Here is a 20499-nt window from a genome sequence, read left to right on the forward strand (position 1 = left end):
CCTTCCTGCTGTTTAGATACCCATAAAGATGCCCCAAGCCGAATTCTCGAGCATCGGTTGTATTTCACTTTCTGCGTCCGACCAGTTCAGGCTGCGCACTTCACAACTTGCGTTGTACATTCTGCAAATTTTACCGTTAGATGTCGGATCTCGGTAAAGGTTCCCTTAGATCCATCCAGTTATCAAAACTTGATGAGGTTGCATGAGATGTGATTGCCCATGCATTACCCGATTTTCCTATCAAGAGATTAAGCAATCGACTCTCTTGGAGGATTGAGAATAGTGTGGTCGATCGAAAGCAAATCGTCTAGTGGCCCACACACTGGAAACGAGATCCTTCGTGTTCCTCCTTCGCTAATTGATCATAACGATGTTGTGCCTCCATGCAATATAGTCTTTGTCAATCTAAATCATGTGCACATCAGCCGATTTCTTTACAATCACCCAACTGATTGCTTGATCGAGAAATGTCCGTTTAGCCAAATATCAGCCCAATTTCCATCAACCCAGCAAAATTGAACATAATCGATTGTCTGCCAATCTGATATAATCAAATCGGAAGGTCGATCAAATGTTAAAATGTATGGGCACCTTTAGACATTGTTAGGATAACAGTTGATTATAGACGACATGATTGGACCATCTTTGTGCAATTTCTTCAACAATGGGTGAGGTCGTCTGGCTAACTACATTTTAATTTAAATACAATCTATAAGATGTTCCTACCAGATAGAGCTGGTAAGATTGTTCAATCAGTTTGCAAGATTAGCATAAAACTCATCACAAACACTGCAATCTGGTTGTACAATCTTAGATAGAATTATCTAAACTCTTAACCAGTGGCTGATACACACCATGCAATTCTTCCGTCAGATCAACGGCTTGATTGATCATTTCCGGCATGTCCGATCTGCTTCTGTTCGAGAAAGGGATTGATTCAGTGTAGTACTGATCTCAGAACGCTGGAAATGTCCAATCGAGCTATCGATCTGAGTGGAAAATTGCATGGTGTGTGTCAGTTATAAAACACGTGTTCAGGGAAAGTTACCATGTGGTTCTATGAAACTACGGTTAGTTATCTGAGCTGGGAGATAACCCACCGTGATATGGGCAGATAGTAAGGTCAACCACACACATTACAATTTGTTGTTTGTTTGTTTTTGTTTTTTTTAAACAGTTTTAAACTTTTTAAAAAATGTTTTGTAGCATTTTGCTAAGGGCTCTTTCACATCAGAGCTTGCGTTGGAGAACGCTCAAAGCATACGTTTTGTTGTATGCTTTTTAATGCGTTTTGATATGCGTTGCACTGCAGTGAGTGTGCGTTTTTAATCCGTTTTCAATGCGTTACAGGACATAGGAAAACGCAGGTAATTTTTTTTTCTTTTAGTTTTCAACTTTCTACATTGTTCCTCTGTTGCATTCTGGGACTGATTGCCTGCGTTAACGGATTAAAAACGCGCATAGTGTGCGTTTTACATTGACTAACATTGTAACGCATAAAGCTAGCGTTGGCCGAAAAACTGCGCCTGGGTGCAGTGTAACGCAACGCACAAAAAGGCTGCGTTATATGTGAAAGCTAAAATGAAAGTCTATGGACTTTCATTTCACCTTGGGTAACGCAAACTTTATCCTTTGCGTTGAAACGCAAAAAATCTGCCCTAATGTGAAAGAGCCCTAAATCCTGATTTGTTGTACAATCTGATTGTATTGTATTGTCTTGCAATGCAAACCTAAGGAATTTGGATGGTAAGAGGAGATTGTAGCATGTGTGGCCTGCTCTTTTCACACGGTGAAGCGATTGTTGGAATCGGTATTTGCCCGGCTGGGCACATGTAGCTGGGCGTAAACGGCGTTGCAGCGAGAGGGGGGAGGTTCACTGGGTGAGGGTGCTAATCATGTTGTGTCACTCTGGCTTAGTAATTGCAGAATAATTGGGGCAGATTGTCACATCAGGGTGTTAGTGACGTTCAGCATTGCTTTCTGTTCAACTGGATTTTCCTGTGGTGAGAGCTGGCACCCTGGTGTAATTCAGTAGGCATAGATGACACCTGACAGCTTCTAAGTATAACAAGTGACTGGTGCGTCACCAGAGCGGCTAGACAGCTGTGCGGAAACAGAGGCGGACGCTTCTATGAGGAGATCTGGGGAATAGTCAGAGTCCTGGTGACCATGCTGCCAGATTAGAGGCTAGTAGGCCATGTGGGAAGGTCGGAGACCAGAATGTTATGCTGTCAAGAAAGAGGCCAGTAGGCCATCTTGTCAAGTTGGAGGCCAGTAGGCCATGTTTTTAGTCTAGAGGCAACTAGGCCATGTTGTCAGGTAGAAGGGTAGTAGGCCATGTTGTCATTCTAGAGGCCAGTGGGCCATGTAGAGGCCAGTGGGTCATGTTGTCATTCTAGAGGCCATTGGGTCATGTTGACATTCTAGAGGCCAGTGGGCCATGCTGACATTCTACAGGCCAGTGGGCCATGTTGTCATTCTAGAGGCCAGTGGGCCATGCTGTCATTCTAGAGGCCAGTGGGCCATGCTGTCATTCTAGAGGCCAGTGGGCCATGTTGTCATTCTAGAGGCCAGTGGGCCATGTTGTCATTCTAGAGGCCAGTGGGCCATGTTGTCATTCTAGAGGCCAGTGGGCCATGTTGTCATTCTAGAGGCCAGTGGGCCATGCTGACATTCTAGAGGCCAGTGGGCCATGTTGTCATTTTAGAGGCCAGTGGGCCATGTTGTCATTCTAGAGGCCAGTGGGCCATGTTGTCATTCTAGAGGCCAGTGGGCCATGTTGTCATTCTAGAGGCCAGTGGGCCATGCTGACATTCTAGAGGCCAGTGGGCCATGCTGACATTCTAGAGGCCAGTGGGCCATGCTGACATTCTAGAGGCCAGTGGGCCATGCTGACATTCTAGAGGCCAGTGGGCCATGCTGACATTCTAGAGGCCAGTGGGCCATGCTGACATTCTAGAGGCCAGTGGGCCATGCTGACATTCTAGAGGCCAGTGGGCCATGCTGACATTCTAGAGGCCAGTGGGCCATGCTGACATTCTAGAGGCCAGTGGGCCATGCTGACATTCTAGAGGCCAGTGGGCCATGCTGACATTCTAGAGGCCAGTGGGCCATGCTGACATTCTAGAGGCCAGTGGGCCATGCTGACATTCTAGAGGCCAGTGGGCCATGCTGACATTCTAGAGGCCAGTGGGCCATGCTGACATTCTAGAGGCCAGTGGGCCATGCTGACATTCTAGAGGCCCGTGGGCCATGCTGACATTCTAGAGGCCCGTGGGCCATGCTGACATTCTAGAGGCCAGTGGGCCATGCTGACATTCTAGAGGCCAGTGGGCCATGCTGACATTCTAGAGGCCAGTGGGCCATGCTGACATTCTAGAGGCCCGTGGGCCATGCTGACATTCTAGAGGCCAGTGGGCCATGCTGACATTCTAGAGGCCAGTGGGCCATGCTGACATTCTAGAGGCCAGTGGGCCATGCTGACATTCTAGAGGCCAGTGGGCCATGCTGACATTCTAGAGGCCAGTGGGCCATGCTGACATTCTAGAGGCCAGTGGGCCATGCTGACATTCTAGAGGCCAGTGGGCCATGCTGACATTCTAGAGGCCAGTGGGCCATGCTGACATTCTAGAGGCCAGTGGGCCATGCTGACATTCTAGAGGCCAGTGGGCCATGCTGACATTCTAGAGGCCAGTGGGCCATGCTGACATTCTAGAGGCCAGTGGGCCATGCTGACATTCTAGAGGCCAGTGGGCCATGCTGACATTCTAGAGGCCAGTGGGCCATGCTGTCATTCTAGAGGCCAGTGGGCCATGCTGACATTCTAGAGGCCAGTGGGCCATGCTGACATTCTAGAGGCCAGTGGGCCATGCTGACATTCTAGAGGCCAGTGGGCCATGCTGACATTCTAGAGGCCAGTGGGCCGTGCTGACATTCTAGAGGCCAGTGGGCCGTGCTGACATTCTAGAGGCCAGTGGGCCGTGCTGACATTCTAGAGGCCAGTGGGCCGTGCTGACATTCTAGAGGCCAGTGGGCCGTGCTGACATTCTAGAGGCCAGTGGGCCATGCTGACATTCTAGAGGCCAGTGGGCCATGCTGACATTCTAGAGGCCAGTGGGCCATGCTGACATTCTAGAGGCCCGTGGGCCATGCTGACATTCTAGAGGCCCGTGGGCCATGCTGACATTCTAGAGGCCAGTGGGCCATGCTGACATTCTAGAGGCCAGTGGGCCATGCTGACATTCTAGAGGCCAGTGGGCCATGCTGACATTCTAGAGGCCCGTGGGCCATGCTGACATTCTAGAGGCCAGTGGGCCATGCTGACATTCTAGAGGCCAGTGGGCCATGCTGACATTCTAGAGGCCAGTGGGCCATGCTGACATTCTAGAGGCCAGTGGGCCATGCTGACATTCTAGAGGCCAGTGGGCCATGCTGACATTCTAGAGGCCAGTGGGCCATGCTGACATTCTAGAGGCCAGTGGGCCATGCTGACATTCTAGAGGCCAGTGGGCCATGCTGACATTCTAGAGGCCAGTGGGCCATGCTGACATTCTAGAGGCCAGTGGGCCATGCTGACATTCTAGAGGCCAGTGGGCCATGCTGACATTCTAGAGGCCAGTGGGCCATGCTGACATTCTAGAGGCCAGTGGGCCATGCTGACATTCTAGAGGCCAGTGGGCCATGCTGACATTCTAGAGGCCAGTGGGCCGTGCTGACATTCTAGAGGCCAGTGGGCCGTGCTGACATTCTAGAGGCCAGTGGGCCGTGCTGACATTCTAGAGGCCAGTGGGCCGTGCTGACATTCTAGAGGCCAGTGGGCCGTGCTGACATTCTAGAGGCCAGTGGGCCGTGCTGACATTCTAGAGGCCAGTGGGCCGTGCTGACATTCTAGAGGCCAGTGGGCCGTGCTGACATTCTAGAGGCCAGTGGGCCGTGCTGACATTCTAGAGGCCAGTGGGCCGTGCTGACATTCTAGAGGCCCGTGGGCCATGCTGACATTCTAGAGGCCCGTGGGCCATGCTGACATTCTAGAGGCCAGTGGGCCATGCTGACATTCTAGAGGCCAGTGGGCCATGCTGACATTCTAGAGGCCCGTGGGCCATGCTGACATTCTAGAGGCCAGTGGGCCATGTTGACATTCTAGAGGCCAGTGGGCCATGTTGACATTCTAGAGGCCAGTGGGCCATGCTGACATTCTAGAGGCCAGTGGGCCATGCTGACATTCTAGAGGCCAGTGGGCCATGCTGACATTCTAGAGGCCAGTGGGCCATGCTGACATTCTAGAGGCCAGTGGGCCATGCTGACATTCTAGAGGCCAGTGGGCCATGCTGACATTCTAGAGGCCAGTGGGCCATGCTGACATTCTAGAGGCCCGTGGGCCATGCTGACATTCTAGAGGCCCGTGGGCCATGCTGACATTCTAGAGGCCCGTGGGCCATGCTGACATTCTAGAGGCCCGTGGGCCATGCTGACATTCTAGAGGCCCGTGGGCCATGCTGACATTCTAGAGGCCCGTGGGCCATGCTGACATTCTAGAGGCCCGTGGGCCATGCTGACATTCTAGAGGCCCGTGGGCCATGCTGACATTCTAGAGGCCCGTGGGCCATGCTGACATTCTAGAGGCCAGTGGGCCATGCTGACATTCTAGAGGCCAGTGGGCCATGCTGACATTCTAGAGGCCAGTGGGCCATGCTGACATTCTAGAGGCCAGTGGGCCATGCTGACATTCTAGAGGCCAGTGGGACATGCTGACATTCTAGAGGCCAGTGGGACATGTTGACATTCTAGAGGCCAGTGAGCCAGGTTGACATTCTAGAGGCCAGTGGGCCAGGTTGACATTCTAGAGGCCAGTGGGCCAGGTTGACATTCTAGAGGCCAGTGGGCCATGCTGACATTCTAGAGGCCAGTGGGCCATGCTGACATTCTAGAGGCCAGTGGGACATGCTGACATTCTAGAGGCCAGTGGGACATGTTGACATTCTAGAGGCCAGTGGGCCAGGTTGACATTCTAGAGGCCAGTGGGCCAGGTTGACATTCTAGAGGCCAGTGGGCCAGGTTGACATTCTAGAGGCCAGTGGGCCAGGTTGACATTCTAGAGGCCAGTGGGCCAGGTTGACATTCTAGAGGCCAGTGGGCCAGGTTGACATTCTAGAGGCCAGTGGGCCAGGTTGACATTCTAGAGGCCAGTGGGCCAGGTTGACATTCTAGAGGCCAGTGGGCCAGGTTGACATTCTAGAGGCCAGTGGGCCATGCTGACATTCTAGAGGCCAGTGGGCCATGCTGACATTCTAGAGGCCAGTGGGCCATGCTGACATTCTAGAGGCCAGTGGGCCATGCTGACATTCTAGAGGCCAGTGGGCCATGCTGACATTCTAGAGGCCAGTGGGCCATGCTGACATTCTAGAGGCCCGTGGGCCATGCTGACATTCTAGAGGCCCGTGGGTCATGCTGACATTCTAGAGGCCCGTGGGCCATGCTGACATTCTAGAGGCCCGTGGGCCATGCTGACATTCTAGAGGCCCGTGGGCCATGCTGACATTCTAGAGGCCCGTGGGCCATGCTGACATTCTAGAGGCCCGTGGGCCATGCTGACATTCTAGAGGCCCGTGGGCCATGCTGACATTCTAGAGGCCCGTGGGCCATGCTGACATTCTAGAGGCCCGTGGGCCATGCTGACATTCTAGAGGCCCGTGGGCCATGCTGACATTCTAGAGGCCCGTGGGCCATGCTGACATTCTAGAGGCCCGTGGGCCATGCTGACATTCTAGAGGCCCGTGGGCCATGCTGACATTCTAGAGGCCAGTGGGCCATGCTGACATTCTAGAGGCCAGTGGGCCATGCTGACATTCTAGAGGCCAGTGGGCCATGCTGACATTCTAGAGGCCAGTGGGCCATGCTGACATTCTAGAGGCCAGTGGGACATGCTGACATTCTAGAGGCCAGTGGGACATGTTGACATTCTAGAGGCCAGTGAGCCAGGTTGACATTCTAGAGGCCAGTGGGCCAGGTTGACATTCTAGAGGCCAGTGGGCCATGCTGACATTCTAGAGGCCAGTGGGCCATGCTGACATTCTAGAGGCCAGTGGGACATGCTGACATTCTAGAGGCCAGTGGGACATGTTGACATTCTAGAGGCCAGTGAGCCAGGTTGACATTCTAGAGGCCAGTGGGCCAGGTTGACATTCTAGAGGCCAGTGGGCCAGGTTGACATTCTAGAGGCCAGTGGGCCAGGTTGACATTCTAGAGGCCAGTGGGCCAGGTTGACATTCTAGAGGCCAGTGGGCCAGGTTGACATTCTAGAGGCCAGTGGGCCAGGTTGACATTCTAGAGGCCAGTGGGCCAGGTTGACATTCTAGAGGCCAGTGGGCCAGGTTGACATTCTAGAGGCCAGTGGGCCAGGTTGACATTCTAGAGGCCAGTGGGCCATGTTATCATTCTAGAGGCCAGAAGACTATACTGTCAGGGTAGAGGCTACTGGTCTCTGTTGCCAGGTTAGAGGGCAGAAGACCATGTCGTCAGGTTAGATGTCAGTAGGCTATGTTGTCCGGTTAGAGACCAGAATGCCACGTTAGGTTAGAGGCGAGTGGACTGTGTTGAGGCCAGAATGCCGTGTTCTCAAGTTAGAAGACAAGCTGTCAGGTTAGAGGTTAGTAGACCATGTGACTATCATCCTATCGGAGGCCAGGCACTGTTGTCATGCTGGAGGCCAGAATGCTGTGTTGTCATGCTGGAGGCCAGGCAGCTGTGTTTTCGCAGTCACCCTGGACCGTTGCATCGTTGGGCTGCAGGCCAGGCACCTGTATTGTCTACTGGAAGCCAGGTGGCTTCGTCATCATCACGCTGGAAGTCAGACATCTGTGCTATCCCACGCTTTAGTATGGTGTTAATTGGCTGATGTCCGCTGTCTAGCACCTCTGCCAGGTGATAAGCCTGGCACTGATACAACCAAGGCAGTTGTGAACTCTGTCATCCCTTATCTGTGCTCCTCCTCTGTAATCACCCCACCTGCTGCAATGGTGGGCTCAGACAGCTGGTGCTCTGCCCACTCTACACTTAACTTTCATACCTAGAACTTTGGAATGAGTAACTGGGGAAGATTTTGCCCTTTCTGTGGAACTAATAGACCAAATTAATCATCCTTGTCTGTGTTCTGTTCCTGCCATGGATATATTTGAGGCAAGGCCACAAAGACCATAGCCTAGGGCATCAGGAAGCAAGGGGCGGGCAGCCCCCGGAACACTCGGGAGGTTAAATTGCCAAACGTGTAACTGGCAGTGGTCACCCAGCCCTGGTTTCTGTGTGGCAGGTGCTGTTTGCATCTCAGCGGCTGCGATGGAGTTAAGCCCTGCAGCAGTTGTGTGAAGTTCTCCTTTCTGATGGGAGGGGGAGGGGAGAACAAGGAAGCAGCATTGTCTGTGAAGTTTTTGGGAAGGCTTGACTGAGACATCACAGCTGTCTGCTGAGGATTATTGCCAATCTCAGTCCCGCCTCCCAGTCCCCCCATTGACCTTGCAGTATTCGAGACCCGCTATTAAATAAACATCAATATGTAAAAGCTGTCAATAGCTTTTATCATTACGTGTCGACAATGCAGGATTTATCAGGACAGAAGAAATGAAAGATAATGTTCTGCTGTTAAGGTGCCCATCCATCACTCGATATTCCTGGCCGATCGAATTGTATTGAATCTGAAGAGAATCGGTGCTGCAACATGGCCAAGCGATCGACTTCAGACCAACATGGATTGGGATCGATCAGTGGCAAGGGCTCAATCGGGTGCATGGCGGTAACTGCATTCAATATCATGATGACCTATAGACCCCCGGCCGGGATCCCTCCAAGTGTCAAAGGCTAACCTATCCACCATTGCGGCTCCAGGCTTCCTCCGGTGTTTGGCGTCACCACGAGCCCCTGTTCCACGTGACGTCACCATATGTGCCGAGTCATGTGGTTTAGGGTGACACCGGAGGATGCAACACTGAGCACGGGCACATGGGGGAGCACTTATATGCTTGGGGGGCGCTCGGCAGGTGGCGGCCGGACGATTTCCAATAGATTTCATGTTGTGCAGTGTTTGGTCTGACAATAGATCCCTCTCTTCTCAGATTTGATTAGAGCAAGATCTACCTAATTGTCATGCTGCCCCTACGTTTTGGAACGCCTTACCTCAGTAGATCAGGACAGCTCCATCCCTGAACGTGTTTAAATCCAGACTGAAAACCCACCTGTTCAGTTTGGCATTTGTAGAAATATAACTTTTGTTGTGTGAATACTTCATCCTACTACCAACTACTGAATCTGAGAGAGCCTAAGCGCTTTGAGTCCTATGGGAGAAAAGCGCTATAGAAATGTTATTGTATTGTATTGTATATTGTATAATTGTCGTTCTGGCCAGATACATCAAGTGACAATATGGGCACCTTTAGGGTGAAGGTTGGCTTCTGCTGAGATGCTTTGTTGGTAGAAAACAAGCAATGCCCGATGGTAGTGCGACAAACGAATTACGTCTGACAATGACATGGCGTGTTTGATTTCATCAACGGTGGTCTACCGATCAGATTGTTAGCGGGAAGCTTAAAACTCAGGACCAAAAATATCGTAATCAACAATCCATTGGAATGCCAAATCGGCTTACATATGTGTGATGGCTCTTTTGTCCGTTCCATTTCTTGTCCACAATGTATCGATTGGTCATTTGTACATCTACCGGACATGAGGTGTTTATGACCATTCGATATTTACCGCCTAACATCAACAGTCAAATTTATTTATTATTGTTAACCACAGGACTGTAGAGTTAGTAGAAAAATAATCAGACAAGTTTATCAAACCTCCGACTCCAGGTACACAAAATTGCTCCGACTCCACAGCCGTGGTTTACCATTGGCAGGCAGAAGAATGATTCCAGAGACAACCCAATCATATTCTGAAGTGAATATAGGCGTGTTTGTTTGGGGCCTCAGGTGTAATCCATCAAGTCTACACTGCCAGACTGAGATGTAATCACAAGCGTTTGGTTTGGTTGAGCCTTGGTGTGTATGGGCATTGGGGAGTAATGTTGTTCCAAGAGCAGTTTATCTCGGAACATGGAGTGTAGGACACAAGCGTATGGTTGTCCAGTGGCCATCCTCTCTACCAATTATCTACAGCAATAAGGGGTAGATTTGTGACTTTCTGTAGAACCCCCAGGCTTTTTTTAGGGAAGGTCAAACTATAAACAGTTGTGGTGTTATCTACTGGACATATCACATATTAGTCATTGGTATCAGTAAGATCGGAACATGCTTCCGGCTGCAGTGAATTCTGCACCACATCACCGGTGAGTATCTCACTTGGAAAGGAAAAAACATGCAAGAAAACTGGAGAGGTTGAGGCAGTTGCAACAAAGCAACCAGTCAGAATCTTCGTTTCGCTGCTACCCGGTTGGTCGATCTAACAACTGCTCCACACATTTTCTTGACACCTGTTTAGTAAATCGGTTCCTAGGTGTCCAATGGAAAAAGAAATGACCATGATTGTCATTCTGTCTCCACACGTAACCAGGCGATCATTCAACCCATCAAATGATTCCATGAATTGTGCATATTCAGTATTACCATTAAATATGGTTGTTCTAGCTGGCTGGAAAGTTGAAGTCTGATTGCAAAATGATTGTGGGCAGCTTCCTGGCCCGAAACTGCTTCTGAGAAATTCATTGAAGAAGCAATTCAGACAGTTGCTATTGAGAGGAAATCCACAGATCAGTGATGGTTGTGTCTAGGAGAAATCATGGAGAAGCATGTGATCAGTTTGGTCAGGTGATAGATTTGTAAAGGCAGCCATACATCTGGCAATGATTGGGAGATTTGACCAAGAGACAGATCTCTCTCTGATGGAATCTGATTAGAGAGAGATCTGTTGGCTGCCCATAAACCGCAGGCCGATTCCTGATCGATTTCAGCATGAAATCTCTCGGGAAACGTCCAGGTTTACCGCCTCATCCGCCACGTGCTATATATACTGCCGACCGACGGCATATATACCGCTAATGCAGATGCTGGGTATTCAGATGACGGATGGGCACCGCACGGTGGGCGACACAGGACAGGCAATGTATAAATACACACACGGTGGGTACATTCATACAATAGGGGGAACAGAACGGGGTTTTTTGCGTTTGGATCTCGTCCTGATATCCCTTGCCCTTACTGCCGCTCACCAGATCGACCACGATGACCCAACACCTCTCAGCATGTCCGATCGAAACATACAACCCACTTCGGCCTAAATTTGGTCGTATCGCGGATCGGGCATGCTCTTGGCATCACCGATTTTCATCTGATCGCCAAGTCAAGAGATGTATGGCCATCTTAAGTCTCTGATTTGCTAGTCATGGTCATGTGCTAAAGCAAGATGTGATCACAGCAAATCAGAGCTTTGCAAATCTATCAGCTGATCAAAGAAATCACATGCTTCTCTGAGTTCTCCTAGACCTGACCTTCTCTAATTAAGATGTACACAGAGGGTGAACCAAGAACCAATCAGTGAGCTCAATAGCAGTGGAATATTAGTGCTATATCAGAAAAGAAAAACAGGGACACCGAGAGCCCCATATAGTGTAGTAAGTCGTAAAAACAATATGAGGAGAAATCGATGGAAAGTTTTACTCGCAAACCAGGGTTACCGCAAAGGCAACCACTGTAATAGCAGGTGGGGAGATTAGACCTGACCCCAACCGCTCTCTGTAGATCGGAAAAAAGGGGAGACACCCCTCCACCAAGAGTGGATTAGATTATAGACTGAAAAGTTCAACAGAGGCGCCAATGTAGTATAAAAGCGATTAAAAAGCATTTAAAAAGAAGAGGTAAAGGTGGACTTACCTCCTCCAAGCAAACACCAAAAATCGTTGGTTTTAAACAATCAATTTATTCATCACACTCCAAATTTGCAACACGTTTCGCAGATGTAGTCCTTCATCAGGCGATATAACGGAGCAGTAACAATAGGGTCAGTATGCAAGCCAGAGGTGTTTGGCTAGCCTACTGACCCTATTGTTACTGCTCTGTTATATTGCCTGATGAAACAGGATTACACCTGCAAAACACGTTGCAAATTTAGAGTGTTATGAATAAATCTTTTTTTGTTTAAAACCAGCGATTTTAGGTGTTTGCTTGGAGGAGGTAAGTCCACCTTTACCTCATCTTTTTAAACGGTTTTTAATCTCTTTTATACTACATTAGTGCTATATTAGGTTCCAGCTTTCACACATCTCCAGAAAAGCCGAGTGGGTGTGAGAGATGTGCTGATTCAGCGGTGCTGCAGTGATCTGCAGGGGAGGCATGCTGAGTATGCCTCATATTATCCGTATATTCTGATTAACAAGGCGTTTTGTCTGCCATCTGGTCAGCAAATATCTTCTTCTGCCCCAACTGTTCTGAGGTCGAGTACGCAATATCCTCCGATTTCATAACCCGCTCTCACAGCCTTACCAGTGAGATAGATGTGATGTATGCCAAGATGGAGAACTGCAGTGTTTTCAATCACTCGAAGGGTCAGTTCACCTTAAAGGGAACCTGAAGTGGGAGACACATGGAGGATGCCATATTTATTTCCTGTAAAACAATACCAGTTACCTGGCTGTCCTAGTGATCTCTTCAGCGGCAGTAGTGTCTGGATCACAAACCTGAAACAAGCATGCAGGCAATCCAGTCAGACTTCAGTCAGAAACACCTTATCTGCTTGCTTGTTCAGGGTCTATAGCTAAAAGTATTAGGCTGAGTACCCACGGCCAGGTGGATCGGGGATCTCTGCTGACAAACGATAATTCCCCAATTCATCTGGCCAAAAATGCAAGCGTAGTTTGCGGCGTCGGAAGCAAATGGCCGTGTAAATAATCGTGTACATGATAGCAGCAAAACCAGTGAAAGTCGATGTACATCGGAATGGTCCTCCACAACTTAATCGGACATCCACCGGGGGGGGGGGGGGGGGGTCTTAGGATTATGCACCACCAGGGGCGTTTTAGGGTTAGGCATCACCAGGGGGGTTTTAGGGTTAGGCACCACCAGGGGTGATTAGGGTTGGGCACCGCCAGGGGGGTGGTTAGGGTTAGGCACTACCAAGGGGGGTGGTTAGGGTTAGGCACCACCAGGGGGGTCTTAGGGTTAGGCACCGCCAGGGGGGTGGTTAGGGTTAGGCACCACCAGGGGGGTCTTAGGGTTAGGCACCACCAGGGGGGGTCTTAGGGTTAGGCACCGCCAGGGGGGTGGTTAGGGTTAGGTACCACCAGGGGGGTCTCAGGGTTAGGCTCCACAGGAGGGGGGGGGGGGTCTTAGGATTAGGCTCCACTGGGGGGGTCTTAGGGTTAGGCTCCACAGGGAGGGGGTCTTGGGGTTAGAGACCACCTGGGGTGTCAGACATCGGTAGTGGAGGGTTCTGTGTGAGATTAGGGTTAGGTTTAGCTATAGTAAAATATCGGTAACAATTACAGATATTTTACTAACAAAAATTCACACTTTAAATAGGAGATTATCGATAAATATACCAATATTCTACTATCTGTACTGTTCCTGTGCCCGATTTTTCCATGGCGCTCGATTTTCCATGGTGCCTGAAATTCACGTACGCACCTGGGGCCTACCGGGTGTCAGGGGGGACAACTGACACTTTCTCTGACCCCTCTCTCATCTTAGATTACCATAATTATTATTGATAGTTATTTATATAGCGCTAACATCTTCCGCAGCGCTGTACATAGTACTAAAAGCACCATAAGGGGCAGCTAAGCTTACTACCTTGCATAAAGCCTTATTTCAGCTTACTCCATCTCTGGAGCAGATCATACCATGGATGTCTTCAGAAGAAATGTGGAGGCAACAGGAAGCCCAACCCACTGCATCCCACTTACAGCCCTATTTGTGGAGTGCCCCTTTAAAGCTCGGTGTAGACAGTAGCCGCATTACGCTAGAAATTGTGGAAGGAGGACTCTCTAGGCTGGCCAGTTAATTGAGCCCTTCTGGTCCAAATTACATGTTTACTCTCCCTCGCTGACAGCCAGCCACATTGGTAATTGTTAGGTGCCGCGTGGCTAAATCAGCGATAACGCTGCTGCTGAGGAAGCCATAGTAAAAGGGGTGGCGGGCTTTGAGACGACGTTAAAGCGCACCTGTTGCCGACATCACACGCCATGTAAATTAATAGGACACCTGTCAGCATTACACCGCGTCACATGATTACTTACAAAGACTTTCATGCAGGCAGGAAATCGCACGACTCCCAAACTTCTGTCTTCTCTCCATGAAGATTATTATGGGCCCGAACTGTGAGGGTTTTACATCATTATGCTAGGTACACACTGAGATTTTTCTGGCAGATTTACTGTCATATCGATTATGGCCAACATATCCAATCTGATTTCTGATTGTTTTCCAATCGATTTCCGTTCACTTCTTTGGGGAATCTATTGAAAATCAGATCGGACATGTTGGAAATAATTGATCTGACAGTAAATCTGCCAGAAAATCTCAGTTTGTACCTAGCATCAGAGACATTTTTTAGCAATTTTATTCATTGCGTTTGACTGCAGTTCCTCTTTAGGTGAGTGTATGGTCGTGTGTCTGGAGATCTGCTTCAGCACACCACATTATTCTCCTCTCATTGGGGAGCGTACTAATACTCCCACAATTTTTATATTTGATGCAGCTGTTCCAGAGGATTTACCTTTGGCAAGGTCAATCATGTGACCCAAGATCCATTCACAAAAGGGGTGTTTTCTAGTTAGTCACAGCTCGGCACACAGCTTCTCCCTCTGCTGTTTAGAGATTAACTCTTTGCGGCTCACTCTGGATCCACAACAGAATGTAAACATTATGAGATTTTGGGATAGGTGTAGTGCTGGCCGCAAAGAGTTGATCTCTTACCAGCAAAGGGAGGAGGTGGGCTGGATTAAATAATCTGTGCTGTTAGGGAAGCCCCCCCCCCCCCCATCTTCTCCATGACTACATCACATAGATGGTGGTTGTTTTAACTATAAACAGGTACTACATGAGCCAGCCAGCAAGGTCATTTTAAGTGAAACAAGTACAGGCATGCAATTCACAAAATATTATGCCTTGCTAATGAATTACAATTTGCTATTGTGTGCATTAAAAAAATTGAGACTGAAAGAGTGTTTTACCATCCCAGAATGGCAACAGTCTGAAAGCTCTGTAGGCTCGTTTCCGACAAATATGCAGGTTATGTGGAGAGATAAGGCAGGAATGTCTACCAAGGACGGGCGAGATGTGAGCGGGTGAGAGACTTCAACAATATACGGAAGGTTCTGAAACTTCTTTGCTGATAAATAAAATTTATTTGAAAATAATTACAAAACAAAACAGAAGGCTTGCGTGAATCAAATCCACGTGGTCCTTAATCATTGGCATGAGACAATTGTTCATGAGCAACGCACAATGGTCTGATCCCTGGTTACACCTCCTCTAATAGCAGTGCAGAGAACAGCAGCAACCACTCAGAAAGCCAGCCTGGTCTGGGCCCCGCCCCTGCAGAACATCACCCTGCCCCTGCAGAACATCACCCTGCCCCTGCAGAACATCACTCCTTATGATAGCCAAACGAGGCTTGAGTAAGCAAATGTTCAAAACTCCCTAAACAAAATAGCAATTGCTTGGGCAGAGATGAGTTTGTCACGTGACCACATTGAAGCATTTTATATTGATCTGATTTCGACTGGAATCTGAATATTTGTTGAATCGCTGCTCTGCCAGTTTTCAGCTTTTTGAAGCAGTACATAATTGTCAGTGTTGAATGACCCACTGCCCAATCACAAAAATGTACCACAGCCTCTGATCTATAAACTGCTTACATTTGATTGGATTCCGGCTGTTGCAGTATCTCTTGCCAATTTGATCAAAGTGACTGAATCTGCTGGGAGATTCCACCCATCTACCGCTGCCTATGGGCACCTGCCAAGGTTGCCTGGTTGTTGCTGAATACACCTCTTTTGCAGTTTTGATTTTATGATTTATAAGTGGTAAGTTCTTATTCTTAATGGCAGCACGGTGGCGTAGTGGTTAGCTCTCTCGCCTTGCAGCGCTGGGTCCCTGGTTTGAATCCCAGCCAGGGCACTATCTGCAAAGAGTTTGTATGTTCTCTCCGTGTCTGTGTGGGTTTCCTCCGGGCACTCCGGTTTCCTCCCACATCCCAAAAGCATACAGATAAGTTAATTGGCTACCTCTAAAAATTGGCCCTAGACTACAGTACTTACACAACATAATATAGACATATGGCAATGGTAGGGATTAGATTGTGAGCTCCTTTGAGGGACAGTTAGTGACAAGATATATATATATATACACTGTACAGCGCTGCGTAATATGTCGACACTATAAAAATACTAAATAATAATAATAATAATGCTCTTCATTTCTGTTAAACGTGGAAACTACATTTATGTTCTGTTACGGTTATTGACTCGAATCCCTCTTGAAGATAAATGTACAGTTACTACCATCAGACTCCATCTGTAAATCTGCCCATACACTAGGCGACTTTACCCGTCGATAAATGGCAGATTTAATTAATCGAATCTGCTACAAAATGATAATGTTTTTCCGGATCTATCATTTTCCATCTGAAATGAATCAATTCTTTCGATTACACAGGATGGAAATTTTTGCTCAGTCGATGGCGGCTTCGGAGCGTGTCACTTGCGGTATTCGATTCGGCAAACAGTGATTTAGAGCAACAGCAGCACTCTCACCTGTCCCGCTGTCGCGTGCCCTCCCATGTCTGGTGATTTTACTATATGTGGCGGGTCTCCTCGTCCCTGCGCCCTTTTCACTTCCTGGTTATGTGACACAAGCTGGCTCTGCTGCACTGGCGGCTCCACAGATGTTCAATCTATATCATGCTGAAATCTATTGGAAATCTGTCTGCCACGTGTGAGGAGGTAATAGATCCCTCTCTGATCCCATTCGAACTGGTGGCCATCTATAGGCGTATGACCACCTTAAAATGAACCTGAACACTCCTCCCTGCTCTAAAAGATAAGCAATAGCATAATAACCTTTAAAGAAAAGTTTTTGTTGTTGTTGCTGCTGATACAAATCCTGCAGTGTCTACTTCCTGCTTTCATTGAAGCAGACATAGGGTTAAAATCACTCACCCCCCCCCATAACATGGGGCGGCACGGGTGGCGTAGTGGTTAGCGCTCTCGCCTTGCAGCGCTGGGTCCCCGGTTCGAATCCCAGCTAGCTCAAAATCTGCATGGAGTTTGTATGTTCTCTGAGGGTCTGCGTGTGTTTCCCCCGGTCACTCCGGTTTCCTCCCACATCCCAAAAATTGGCCCTAGACTATGATACTTACACTACACGATGCATACATAGACATATGAGTATGGTGGGGATTAGATTGTGAGCTCCTCTGAGGGACACTCAATATACTCAGTACATTGCTGTGGAAAATGTCAGCGCTATATACTGTAAATACTCAAACATCCTGTGTTTGCCACTTAGCTTATCTGCTGAAGCAGCCAGCTGACACAGCTGAGAGATCAAATTACAGTGGTGATTAGTCACAGATGAGGGGGAATCAGACAGGCTAAACTCTCTAAATACATACAGGGTGCATTTCTCCATTTTCCTTCTGTCCTGTGCAAGAGATTTCTGTGTGGACTGACAGGTGCATTCTGTACATTAGAGTCAATCTGATATTCTGCCCTGGTTTATTTACATGGACAGGTGCTGCGGCGTCTGGGGATATCCCAGGTATCAGTTTGGACAAGTTCTTTGCTTAAAATTTACATTGTCTTGTCCTGATGACATTATGCAAAGTCCTGTGCAGGCACAGACAATAGAGATCACTAAGTAAATGGGATTTAAGTGACAGGTCCTCTTGGCAAGATTACCATAGCTGACAGAACACTGTCACAGAACTTGTCCTTCAAACACAGTTCTCTCCTTCCATGTAATAGTCCGTTTTCCTCTCCCACTTGCGGCATTTGTAGCTGAGTGACGTGACACGAGTGGTGCTACAATGAGGCTTCTTCAGACGCGGAACGCGTGGGTCAGACACAATGCTGTATTGTCAGGAGGCACCTGGAATGCCAACTCCGCAAGGAGGAAATAAACGCTTTGTGCGAGTTTATCCATCCCGTCCAGGGGAATCCCAAGGATCATTTCCTGGAGTGCAACCTTGAGAACGTCGCCTTGTCTGTGGAGAGGCGGACGTCCGTGTTCAACCGCCATATTTCATCATCCGCCGTAGGGCTGGTACGCATCAAGGAACCATCGGTTTAAAATGATCGGACTGGTCATTGATCAGTAGCAATTTCCTCTGATCAAAAGCGACCAAGAAAGTGCATCTGTCGTTAAATGATTAGATGTGACACCACGGCTTGGTGCAAACTACCGATTGCTATAGGCAAAAACCCAACAGAACTTAAAGAGACTCTGTAACAATAAAAACTTCCCCTGGGGGGTACTCACCTCGGGTGGGGAAAGCCTCCGGATCCTAATGAGGCTTCCCCGTCCTCCTTTGTCCCACGGGGGTCTCGCTGCAGCCCTCCGAACAGTGGCCCGACAGCCTGTTCAATATTTACCTTTCCAGGCTCCAGCGGGGGCGCTGTTGCGGCTCTTCCCACAGAGATAGGCGGAAATGGCCGATCTCCGTCGAGTCTGCTCTACTGCGCAGGCGAAGGAGACTTGCGCCTGCGCAGTAGAGCGGCCCAACGGAGATCGGCTGTTTCCACCTATCTCAGTGGGAAGGAGCGGATACTGCGCCTGCGCTGGAGCCAAGACGTAAATATTTACATCGCCGCCTCTCCGGAAGGATTTTCTCCGCCGTCGTGGGAGCGAGGAGGACGGGGGAAGCCTCAATAGGATCCGGAGGCTTCCCTCACCCGAGGTGAGTACCCCCTAGGGGAGGTTTTTTTGTTACAGATTTTCTTTAAGGTAGCCATACGTCGATGATGTGGCAGATTCGACCATGAGACAAATCTCTCTCTGATCGAATCTGATTGCACAAAGGTCTGTCAGCTGCCCATTCACTGCAGGCTGATTTCCGACTGATTTCATGCTAAAATCGGCCTTATGACGCTGTGTCCATCGCCTTGCCAGACCCCCCCCCCGTACACTATACTTTACCTGTCCGTGTCCGCCGCTGCCTTCATCGTCTTTCCATACACGTGGTAGCCGGAGTAACGTGGCCGCATGTGTAACATCACATGCGCCCACATGTACGTGGGGAACCACGGGGGCTCGTGTGTATGGACGGAGGACCGAACACGGACAGGTAAAGTATACGGCATGGGGCCTGGGGGTTTTGTCGCTCGTCCTGATATCGCTCTCTGTTACCGACGCACACCCTATCGCCCACGATGGCCCAACATCTTGCAGCATGTCTGATTGATACATACCACCAATTTTGGCCCAAAAGTGGTCGCATTGTTGATCGGGCATGGACTTGGCGGCACCAATTTTTATCTGATTCTATAATGATTATCGAATCGGATGGTCCATCGGCTGCCAAGTCAATAAATAGTTGGCCACCTTTACTGGGCACAAAAGGTTGTGCAGGAGAGCTATGATACATGTACATACGCAGGTCTGGTTTTTCTGTCTGTAATTATTATGAAGCCCTTGAAACTGGGCTGAACGCTTTGTAACTAAACCTCTGGAGGACTTTGAGGTCATGAGAGGGTCTTTGTCCTCCCGCAGGAAGGCCGTCTGGTGGAGAAGGTAGGTTGGGGTCTTTGTGACTCAGAGAAGGAATAGTTATGGAACCACCAGAGCGGACTGTGTTCCATTGTTCTGACACGTTTCCTGTATGGGTGCTCAAAGCTTTGATGCCAGGCTCCGCTCTTCTGCCCTCCAGGAAAGTTCCCATCACCCCCTTCCACACTGAGGTGCCATTGTTGTGCCACATGAAAGCACAGCAATGCCTTCTTCCCAACAGGAAGTGACAGGTCCTCTTTGCTGCAGGGGGAACTTCTCCACGTTTAAAGTCACCTTCTAATTTAGCAGAAGCAGCACAATACAGACAGCCTCTTCAATTTTCTTTTGTGTTTGTCACTGAGATTAAAGTCATGCTGGTGCTACAGTATGCCCGGTACACACCATGCAATCTACCTGTCATATCGACAGGAAATATCCCATCATTGGACCATTTCCAGCATTTCCGATTGAGAAAGGGGTCGATTTTGAGATCAGTACTGCACAAAACTGATCCATTTCTCGATCCGAAGCAGATTGGACACGCTTGACATTAGTGAGCGATAGGAATGGCCCATTGATCTGACAGGAAAATTGCATGGTGTGTACCAGGCCTTCGACGCCAACATTTCCCCATCACCTAGCGAGTGACGATGGGATGCTGGAGAAAAGGCAGACAGGTTCAATGTTTGTGTTCACACCAGGGCTGTAGAGTTTGGTACCTGGAGTTAGTAGGAGGTTTCATAAACTGAGGATTCGGAGTTGGATGATTTTTGAACCCACTCCACGGCCCTGGTTCACACTACCTAAG

The 20499-nt window shown here is 49.0% G+C and overlaps 1 protein-coding gene across 8 annotated transcripts in view; it reads left to right on the forward strand.

Moving 5' to 3' along the window:
• The window catches only part of ARHGEF2 (Rho/Rac guanine nucleotide exchange factor 2), a 352466-nt gene that overhangs the window by 220045 nt on the left and 111922 nt on the right, over positions 1–20499 (forward strand). The gene's annotated exons all lie outside the window — the stretch shown is intronic.

This window comes from Hyperolius riggenbachi, chromosome 9 (assembly GCF_040937935.1).
Source record: "Hyperolius riggenbachi isolate aHypRig1 chromosome 9, aHypRig1.pri, whole genome shotgun sequence".
Lineage (NCBI taxonomy): Eukaryota > Metazoa > Chordata > Amphibia > Anura > Hyperoliidae > Hyperolius > Hyperolius riggenbachi.